Source organism: Pteropus vampyrus, unplaced genomic scaffold, assembly GCF_000151845.1.
Source record: "Pteropus vampyrus isolate Shadow unplaced genomic scaffold, Pvam_2.0 Scaffold85, whole genome shotgun sequence".
NCBI classification, from domain to species: Eukaryota; Metazoa; Chordata; class Mammalia; order Chiroptera; family Pteropodidae; genus Pteropus; species Pteropus vampyrus.
Window position 1 is genome coordinate 4380652 of NW_011888866.1, and position 10011 is coordinate 4390662.

General features: G+C 43.3%; 1 long non-coding RNA gene and 1 pseudogene across 1 annotated transcript; one reads left to right on the forward strand and one right to left on the reverse strand.

Annotated features, from left to right (window-relative positions):
- Positions 1-22: 22 nt before the first annotated feature.
- On the forward strand, positions 23-1679 carry LOC111742021. The gene is made up of 2 exons (XR_002781152.1): positions 23-222; positions 1298-1679. It is a non-coding gene; the product is annotated as an uncharacterized LOC111742021 (long non-coding RNA).
- A 6517-nt stretch (positions 1680-8196) lies between these two features.
- LOC105294320 overlaps positions 8197-10011 on the reverse strand; it is a 36251-nt pseudogene continuing 34436 nt past the window's right edge.

Sequence of the window (10011 nt, forward strand, 5' to 3'; positions counted from 1 at the left end):
CGTGTGCAAGAAGACTTACTAGATCCATTTTTAATTATCGCTGAACACTGATTCACATTGTCAGTGAATTGTAACTTGGAACTACTACTTGACTTTCAGGGCAAGGGGACTCGTGATAAGGTCCTGATCAGAATCATGGTCTCCCGCAGTGAAGTGGACATGTTGAAAATTAGATCTGAATTCAAGAGAAAGTACGGCAAGTCCCTCTACTACTACATCCAGGTGAGCCCTGCAGTGCTGTGCCGGCCCTGCCTTGCCATCAGAGGGCCCAGGTCCGTGGGCAAACGGCCTGTTAGAACAGTGCCAGAGTAGTGGTTTTGTTTTCTAACTCACTGAGAAAGAGATGCTAGTCATCAGATATCAGAGATTTATTTAAAAATAAGTAAATTTATTTACAATTCGTCTTGGAATCCTATAGAGTCAGGCAAAATATTTTCTATATCCCACATCTGTTGATTCTGCAATGATAATTGGTGTTCCTGATGATGGTCCTGCAAGACTTACTGACAACCTCAAGAGACTTAGATCAATTCAGTTTTACATTTTATTATATTTCCATTTCTTGAAAAATCTCCTGTGATTTTTCAAGAAACTTTTACTCAGAACTCCCACCTCTCCATCAATTTAGTCTCTCTGTTTTGGAGAGACGGAGCAATTGTGTCTAAAGAGTGATTGCATTTTTAGTGGTCCTACCGTGCGTAGTTCAGACAGGCGTTGCCATCCCCCTTTCTAAAAGAGCCCAACATTTCCCAAAACACGTCAGTGGTTACCAAGGATGAATTTAGAAGTGGTTTAGATAGTTATATCCAGGTTTATTAGGAGCCGTGTTTAAAGTTTAAGCACCATGTAGACCTTTAGTAATTGTTTCTTCACCATACTAGCTTATTTCCATGTGATCTTAAGAACCCAGGAAATAGACAGTGAGGCAGAAAAATACCCTGTCTTCTATGGAAGGGAGAAGATCAGGAAGAAAAGTGGTGGTGTTTGCAGGACCTCACAGCAGTGAGAGCAGGTTGGGTTCTGTCGCCACGGTCACTTATCACGTTAATCCCCAGTACCTCACCTTCTTTTACCCTTGTAGTAATAATGTGACCTGAAAGCCTTCCCTAGGCCATACTCCCTGAGGGTCCTCCAATGATGATGATGGTTTGGGTGTGACCTTCTAGGCCTTTGTGTCTGGGCAGGTCTCACAGAGTCTTCTCTGTTAATAGTGGCAGAGGCTCTGCCTGCATGTTATTACGAAGTTTGGGTCTTTTTCTTGATATTGAATTTTCTTTTTCTCCTTGGCCATTTGTAGCAAGACACCAAGGGGGACTACCAGAAGGCGCTGCTGTACCTGTGTGGTGGGGACGACTGAAGCCTACAGCTGCTCGAGCATCCAGGAGTGGTGCCCCGTGCTTCCTGCTAACAATTCTAGAAAATCAGCTTGCAACTAACAGCCCCTCTGTGCCCCTCCCCGTGAGGAAGATGTTAGCATTGCCCCCTGCCCCATCTGTATTTCAGTTGCCTAAGCATTGCCTGGCTTTCCCATCTAGTCTCTCCTTTTAGCCAAAGAAATGAACATTCCAAGGAGTTGGAAGTGAAATCTATGATGTGAAACACTTTGCCTCTTGTGTACTGTGTCATAAACAGTTGAATAAACCGAATTTTTACTTTAGATTAAAGAACTACTATGTTGACCTCGCTTTCAATTTGTTTAAAAATCAAATGTACTTAAAGGCTGTATTGTTTAGTTGGTAAAGCTGTCCCTAGAGGAAGAATGCTCTAGAATCGAGATGTCCCATATGGTGGCCACTATGCAGATGTGTCTGTTTCTATTTAATTTATATGAAATAAAATAAGTTCATTTCCTCCGTCACGCCATTCACATTTCCGGTACTCAGTAGCCACTCAGCAGCGAGTGGGTTGAACAGCGCCGGTAGAGAACATCGCCACTGTAACGGAAAGTTCTGTTGGGCAGCTCTACATGCCCAGGAGATGATACAACCTCGGGGGGAAATTATCCCAGTGTCACCCCTCAGGTACTGATTTTCTGCAAGTAAATAAGATGAAAACAAACATCAGTGATGGCCTCAAACTGGGAAGAGAAATGGGGTGGGAAGGTAGATTCTGTTTAGCAGATATTGCACATATATCTTTAAGCCGTTAGATTTACAGGAAAAACACCTGCCCCAACCTCAAAGACTCGCCTATCTGTGAGTCAGGCTACAGCATTCTCGTAAATGACATCTGACAAAAGTGGATTGGGGCCACAGAAGAAAGAGATTGTTTTTGGCTATTAAGAACGATAACCTATAGGAGAAGGTAACATTTGATATGTGCCGTAAAGTCTAAGGCGAAGTTTTATAGCTGGGAGGAAGCTCTCTACGCAGAGTGTTAGAGTTCTGATGGATAAGAGGTAATTCATACAACTGGTACACATTTCAGAAGGCACAAAGACTATACCCAGTGAAAATTATGTCTCCTATTCTCAAACAGCCAGGGGCTTCCCTGGAGTCCTGTGGTTTCTTATCCTTTCACAGACTGCACAGTAAGCATATATGTGTTACTTATGTATCTAAGTTCATAACGTAAAGGTGCTGTTCATAGACTGCTAGCCCAGGATGCTGCAGTTTGCTTCCCTGGAGCAGGGTATAAGGCTGGGCATCTGTGGAAGTGAGGAGGTGACGGTAGGGAGTGAGTTGACTATCCCCAAACCCTTACACTACATTTCTCCTTGTTAGAAGATGCTGTATGAACCACTAATTCTTGACATTTGGCTGAGCCTTGGTGAGGATCAGCTGTGGACCCGTATGTGCCTCACCTGTATCTTTCTTGGCAAATTCCAGTAAATTCATAGGGCAAATTCCATAGTCTGCAGGCGGTAGGTAGGTGTGGAAATAAATGTGTGAAATGGCTAGTTGGATAGAAGTGGGAAGTTTGGAGAAATGGAGAGTGCTTGCCCCACTTCAAACATTCAAATTCAATTAAAATAATACTGTGTCGACCAGACAAAATACATCTATGAGCTGACTGATTTGCTATTTTGACCCTTTGATAAACTTTAGTTAGAAACTCAGATGAAACTTGGTGCTTGAGTCACTAGTGGCCCACGAAGTGTCTAAGGCCACTGAGATATTCTTTAAAAAGCAGGTTATGCAAAAATAGGGTGTTTTCTCAAATGTATCTTCCTATGCATGTTAGAATTGATGTCTCAAATCCCAAAATATACTTTTCCATGTAACTTGGGGCAGAGTTCAAGGAACTGCATAAAAGGCAGACCTTTTTGTTGAACCCAAATAGTCCTGTTGAACTCAGAACTGATAGGGCTGGGCAGAGGCTGTCACGAGCAATGTTTCAGATCAGGAAATATTTAGGCTTTGTTTCCTCCCACCATAACAGTGTATTTCAAGCAGCAAAGGGAACCTGGTAAAGGAGAAAGCAAGGCCATGCAGCCAGCGTGAGGGCAGGCTTAGGCTCCCGCCGTGCCCGGGACAGCCTGGCCACTGGCATGAGGGAAAATCCAAAAGGCAGGCAGGCACAGGAAAGACGCTCGGAGAACTTCCAAATGCTGTCTGCTGTCTACCCTGTATGGAGCAGTGTCGTCTAGTGTTTTCCAAAACTGACAGGGCGCTTGGAATTTGGTCTCATATTCTTCTGGATTCCAGCCTGTCTTTCTCAGTCAAGCTGTACAAACCATTTCTTGAAGTAGGGAGAACCATCTGGAGATTTGAATATTCTCCCAATTTTACTTTGTAAAGAGAAGGAAAGGGGCACAGACAGGCTTTAACGTTTTGTCAACTGATAATAACTTCGATTTTATTCTTCGAGGAGGTCGCCAGTGCCTGCAGTGCGGCCATGAAAGTCACAGAACTATGACTGTGAAAAGGAAGATGATTTTCCCTTAGACTGCATGGTGGGGCTGAACAGGGTTGTTAATTTGCACAATTCCAAGTGGCACCCTTTACACTGGTCTACTTCAACGGCATCTCCCCTGTAGCAGTGCACAACCTGAGCAGCCGTACGTGATGGCCCTGTGTGGTGACCCCAGGTATGTGTGGCCTGTTAGACCTTTTGTCACAGAGTTGGCTTCCAGATTAAAGTTGGAAGACAAATCTTACTTGGAAACAGATGGATAAACCTCTCAAGGCCTCGTTTTTTTTTTCTATGGAATCTCGATCTTGGGACTGGTTTTACGGGGCTATGCACAAATGACTATGCATATGAATCTTCTCAGTGTGCGAAGTTCCTATGGTGTGAATTATTAGTAAAGATAGCTAAGGCAGGGAAAACCAGGCTCACAAAGTGGCTACATTTAGCAAGAAAAATGATTTGAGGACAGAAATCTTTTAAATCAATTTTTAGTCTTTAAATGGCTCCGATCTCCAGGCCTCTCCTCACGTTTTGACAAACGGCTTTGGCTTCTTATCCACATCAGTTTATTTGACCTCCTTTTCCCATCAACTACTAAAATGAAAACTGCTGTGAGAAAGAGAGGGAGCAATTTTAAACATCTCATAGCAATGAGGCAGAACATGCTATAGCCATCAAGTTCTAGTTGTTCATTCTATTTATTGAAAAAAGCCTGTAGCCTGATTTCTTTTATGCGAGTACATTTGAGCAAGCAAAGTTTATAGAGATGACTTATCTCATTACATTAGAAGAGTGATTTGCTATCTCAGCATCTATAAGCAATTTTAACAGACATTTCTGGATGAAGAAAAGCTTTTGTAAATATATGCGAAAGACACAATTTCATCAAGCATTAAATTGGAGGTGCCCTGGAAAAATATTACATTTGTTCATTCAATTAGCTTGATTGTGGCTGAATTTTGTCCATGGAAGGCAGCATTTCTGCAGAAAAACAGAAGCATTCCCTATGTCAGCAGGTTTCCTAAAACAGAAAAGCACACTTTCCTCCTTTGCAAGTCCTCTTTTGCATTTGTGCTGTTCCTAGCTATGCGTCCCTAATCAGGCTGCTCAGTCTTGTTCTCCACAGTAGAGAGTAAGGGGAGAGTGAATCAGAAGCCAAATATTTAGGCCTTAAGGAATCCAAACCCAGCGATTCCAACTTTAAATAGCCTGCATCTAGTCTAAAAGCTAGGTGAGTTCTGGGCAAAACTGGGACTAAGGAAGTGGAGAATGGCTGCCGTACAAGAGGGCTTTCTTGGACCCCTGAAATCACAGTAAAGAAACGAGCTATTTAGGATAATCACTCGCCCTCCCATCTCCTCCCCCTTGCTGTTGTGCAGTTGAAACCATCGGCTTTCTATTAATAAGAAACAAACCAGAAAAGACTTATTATGTCAATGGAACCTGGCCGTGGGGGTGGCTGTTATTGTTAAACGGTAGGTGATGACAAATTAGGACTTTCCCAGCTATTATCCATTGTAGCCCGAGGCTATCATACTTCCAAGTAAATTTCTAGAGATCAATTAATTCAAGGATTAGCAAGGAGTTTGGATCAGAAATAGAGAAATGTTTCAAATAAGGTTTAGGTTCCTATATCAGAGATTTCAAATTTTACCACGGTTTCTTGAGCTCTGGAGAACCATCTCAGTTTTAATGGATCTCTTCTGTCCTAATAGATATGAACTAATAGATATATGATTATGAAGATTAGAGTAGAGCAGGTAATATAGGACCTCACCCATTTACTTATTCATTCAGCGATTTATTACTTTATTCAATAAATAGGCCTATTATGTGTAGGTTACTGAACTAAGCACCGGAGATTTGAACAACAAGGCAACACTGACCATGTAGAATGATAAGGGCTGTGATTGACAGAGGCACAGTTAAGGCACTTGCGAGTCCGAAGTAGCTGATCCTCACCCAGGCTGAAGCATCTGGAAAGTTGCTGGAAAAGGCAATTCTTAAAGCAGAATTATTTTTTTCTGATGTACAAGAGGAATACATAATCATTGTTGAAATTGGAAAATACAGAAAAGTATAAAGAAGAAAATCTGAGTTATCTGGAACTCCAACTAGAATCAGTCACTGTTAACATTTTGGCAGGCCGACCTGTTTGAGAGTAACCTCTAGTTTCCATGGCAGTAAGCTCATCAGGAAAGAATGAGACTTGAAAATTGGACTTCCTTTTCCCCACGGGATTGGTAAGTGGCTTTTGATTTTTCAGAGTCTAGTTTCAAAGACATGAAGGCCTGGATTGTCTCAAAAGGGAAGGTTCTAGAGTAAAAGGAAGAAATGAATAACCTACCCCTGGGACAGCTGGGTTTCCAGATACGAGCGAGCTGGTGCCCAGCTGAAGGGGATGGTGCACCTGAGTGTCCTGACCTTTAATGGGGGAGCCTGGGTGCTTGCAGGGGATCAAAAACTTGCCCACAACAGTGCTGGCTGCCTCTGGGAACATTTTAGTGCCTGGGTGTGGGGAATGGGGAATGAGGCCCTGCCAATGTTAAAATCTATTTTCCAATCGTGATCTGATTTTATACTGCTTTTTCCCCCTCAATCACCAGAACAGCTTACGTCCCACGATGAACCACTAGAAGGGAACCTTTTTATGTTTACCTTCTGACTTATTTTTTTTTTGACATTTTATGATCTACAATATCTATCCCAGATAAATCATAAGTATTCTGGACACCTCAGAGCTCCATAATTTAGATCTAACTCTGCTTCGAAGAGCCTAAATTGGTTAAATTTTGTGTATCGGTAGGGAAAACAGGTTCCTATTAGAGGCATAAACCAAGAGAAAGAGAATGAAGGATGCATTCCTGATATTGTATTCCCAGTTGTAGGGAAAACAACAAAAAAAAAACAACAGAAAATGATTTCAGAGCATAGACGAAACAAAGAGGCAGAATCAAACCTTTTCAGCCACTCAGTGAGAAAACTGCCAGCTCTGTTTTAACATGAGATTTCTATGTGAATTTACATCTGGCTTCTAATATGAACAGGTACCGAGTAAGGTAAGGTACATCAATCTCGTTCTGAACTTCTGTATCCTTGGTTTTTCCTCTTAGCCGAGCCTTCCAAATCCCCGCATGAATATCTAGGCCCTGTGGGGGCTGAGGCTGTTGTAAATTGTCTTCTGTCAGTAAAATGTCCTCATCTCCCAGCTCCCCTAAGCCCTGTGCTTACGAGACCCTTCTCCCCATGCCCTGGAACCATTCCTGCCAATCCCAGTCCTGCTTAGCTCAGTTCTTCCTGCCTGACAGGGGCAGTCATTCTTGAAGGATGAGCTCTACCCAGCAACTGGAATATCCCACCACTGCCTCTTTCCATTGTCACAGATAACTATTTTCCTCTACTCAGAACATTTTTTTATGGTTCCTCACCTACTACAAATAACCAGCCAGGCACTGATGAATTCAGAGATGATAACACACGTTGTTTATTTGGCACAAAGAATGTGCTACACAAGTTCAGAGGCCAGATAACTTTTTCTTCTTTTCTCTTATCTACCTGCTGCTCTGCCAAAGATGCCTTTCATTAAGATATTGTCTCCATGCAAACATATTAATTGAGAGGGGTGATTTCAATTAATCCTAAATTACTATCAAAAGATTTATAGTCATTTATCATTTCTTCAGGGAATGTGGTTCTAAAAGAATGGGATGTGGGAAAGGGAGGTTTTTCTTTCTTCTTCTTTTTTTTTTTTTGCTATTTTTATTTTGTACTTTAATAATACCATCAACAACAACCAGTAATATACTGCTTTTCTTTACATTCTTATAGATTTTAGGAAATTATTGCGTTTTCCCCTGGAGACATAACCTACAGTCAAAAAAGTAGTAGTACCACATTGTGAAATTTACAAATCTCAGTAGTCAACAGCTTGAATACAACCCCCAGGGGCAGGGAAGAAAGCAAGTGTCACAAGAGGCAAACACCTATAAGGACAGCAAGCTTGGGAATCCACCGTTTCAATGCCACTGACCCAGACAGTAGGTACCCTTTCTCCTGGCACCTGCTGCCACCACCTCAAAGGGGTGATTTTTGGCCTATGGTCTGAAGAGCTCTTTTCAAATGACACAAGAGTTTCTTTGAGAAGAGATGCAACAAGAAATGTTCAAGTATGAATGAATAAGAGTCATGCCAAAGTCCAAAAGTCAGGGAAGAACCTGACTATTCCACTAGGGCAGCAAAATACAGTGAGGTCTTCAGTACTGTGCAGGTATGAAGGTATGTCTACAGGTTGAAGAAACAAAAGCACGGTTGTTCTTGGGGCTGGGCTGGTTTCCTGTCCTAGGTTTAGCAGGATGTCGCTGTGACTATGGAGCTCCCACTGAAATCTGAGACCCGTGAGTGGGTGGGCACTGGTGACAGCACCGAAGTAGGGAATGTACAGTAGAACCCTCTGCATTAGGGCTCAGTGTCTGAAAATGGGCTATATAAGTAAAGAGCTGGCTGCCTCCTGCTGGCAGGAAGGAGCCTGAGGAATGGACATGGAAGGCAGGATCTCAAATTTATACTGTAGGAGCGGGCTCATGAAGCCACAGCTGGGTAAGATCACACTCTTCTGCTTGATGTCATGGAAGGCCTCCCTCAGGTGGAAGCGATTCTCTTCCTGAGGGAAGCCATACAGGTGCCAGGTGAACAGGGAGATCCCTACCTCGCATTGGACCAGGACCTTCCCTCCCTCTCCCTGACACAGTCAATTAAGTCTATTGTTTCTTGAAAGTGGGAGCTAATGTCAGGCATATGGTTCCTTCTCTTGGGATCCATCTGTAGTGCAGGTGGGTCGTGCAGGCCTCGGAGGTCCACCGTGAGACATTCAGCAGGGCCATGCTGCGCAGGTGGGCAGGACCTCGCATCTGGATGCAGGGTAGGCACTTCCGGGGTACAGGACCCGAAGGACGGGTATGGGCTGGGCTCCTCTGGTCCCAGGCCGGCCTTGGCTAATGCCGGGCACTGGTTCCCCACCTTGGCTTCTGCGGGCTCTCTGGGTTTCAATCTTCTCTTGAGAAATGGGTTTTACAGCCAAACGACGGTCAGGAGATTCTGAGTAGAAAGCCTCACATCCCGGTTAGAGGAGGCCGAACGCGGGCAGGCGGGGTACGAGGTGAGCACGTCCCGCATCGCCACCTCGCCCCAGAGCGGGAGTTGATGCTGAGGAGCCACGCACCGCGAAGGCCAGCTAGGGCGGCGGCGGAGAGAGCCATGGGACAGTGAGGATGACGGGCTCAACCCCAACACACGTGTATTTCCCTTGAACCCCACTGTGTGCCTGAGAGTTCAACTAAAGTTGAATCCTTTCCCTGAATTCTCCCCAGTGTGTCCTGTGCATCCACTCCCCTGGGAATAATATTTACAGTATAACGTTGTGAGGATTAAGTAAGATAATTCAGGTAATGTCCTTAGCGTAGTCCTTGGTAGAGTGGAAGCATTCAATAAATCAAAGAAATAAATTTCATATATATACACACACACGTAATATTCTACTTGTCACAAGTAGTATTGTTAGAAAGTTGGCTCTCATGGACCTTGGAGACACTTTTCCCACTGTGTGGTGTTTGCACAGGGCCGAGGACAATAGTTTCAGGGGTCCCATGTGGCTTGTCCTTATATGCCCTGTTTCCATTCGGGAATTTGGCCTCCTTGGTTCTCTTGGCTTCCTCTCTTATCAAATAATTTGGAAGGTGACTCCTACCACCTTCCTTTCTGTCAACAAATCACAAGACTTGACTTTGTGAGCCCATCAGGGAAATGTACAGTGTTTGGATCTTAGTGTAGGGGGTCCTTGAATTTTACAGCTAACATCATTCATCTTGGCAGTGAGACAAGTTATTTTTTCCTTCCCTCTCCCTCCCCCCAGCTTTATTGAAATATAATAGACAATTAGTTGCTAGTATTTATGTTGTACAATTCAATGTTTTTTCAATTATAGCTGGCATACAATAATATATTAGATTCAGTTGTACAGCATTCCTTTTCTTAAATTCCTTTAAATGTATATATATTTATTTATTTTTATGGTGACATTGGTTAACGAAATCCAATAAGTTTCAGCTGTACACTTTATTTACTCTGTATGTTCACCTCCCATAGTTAGATTTCTTTCTGTCA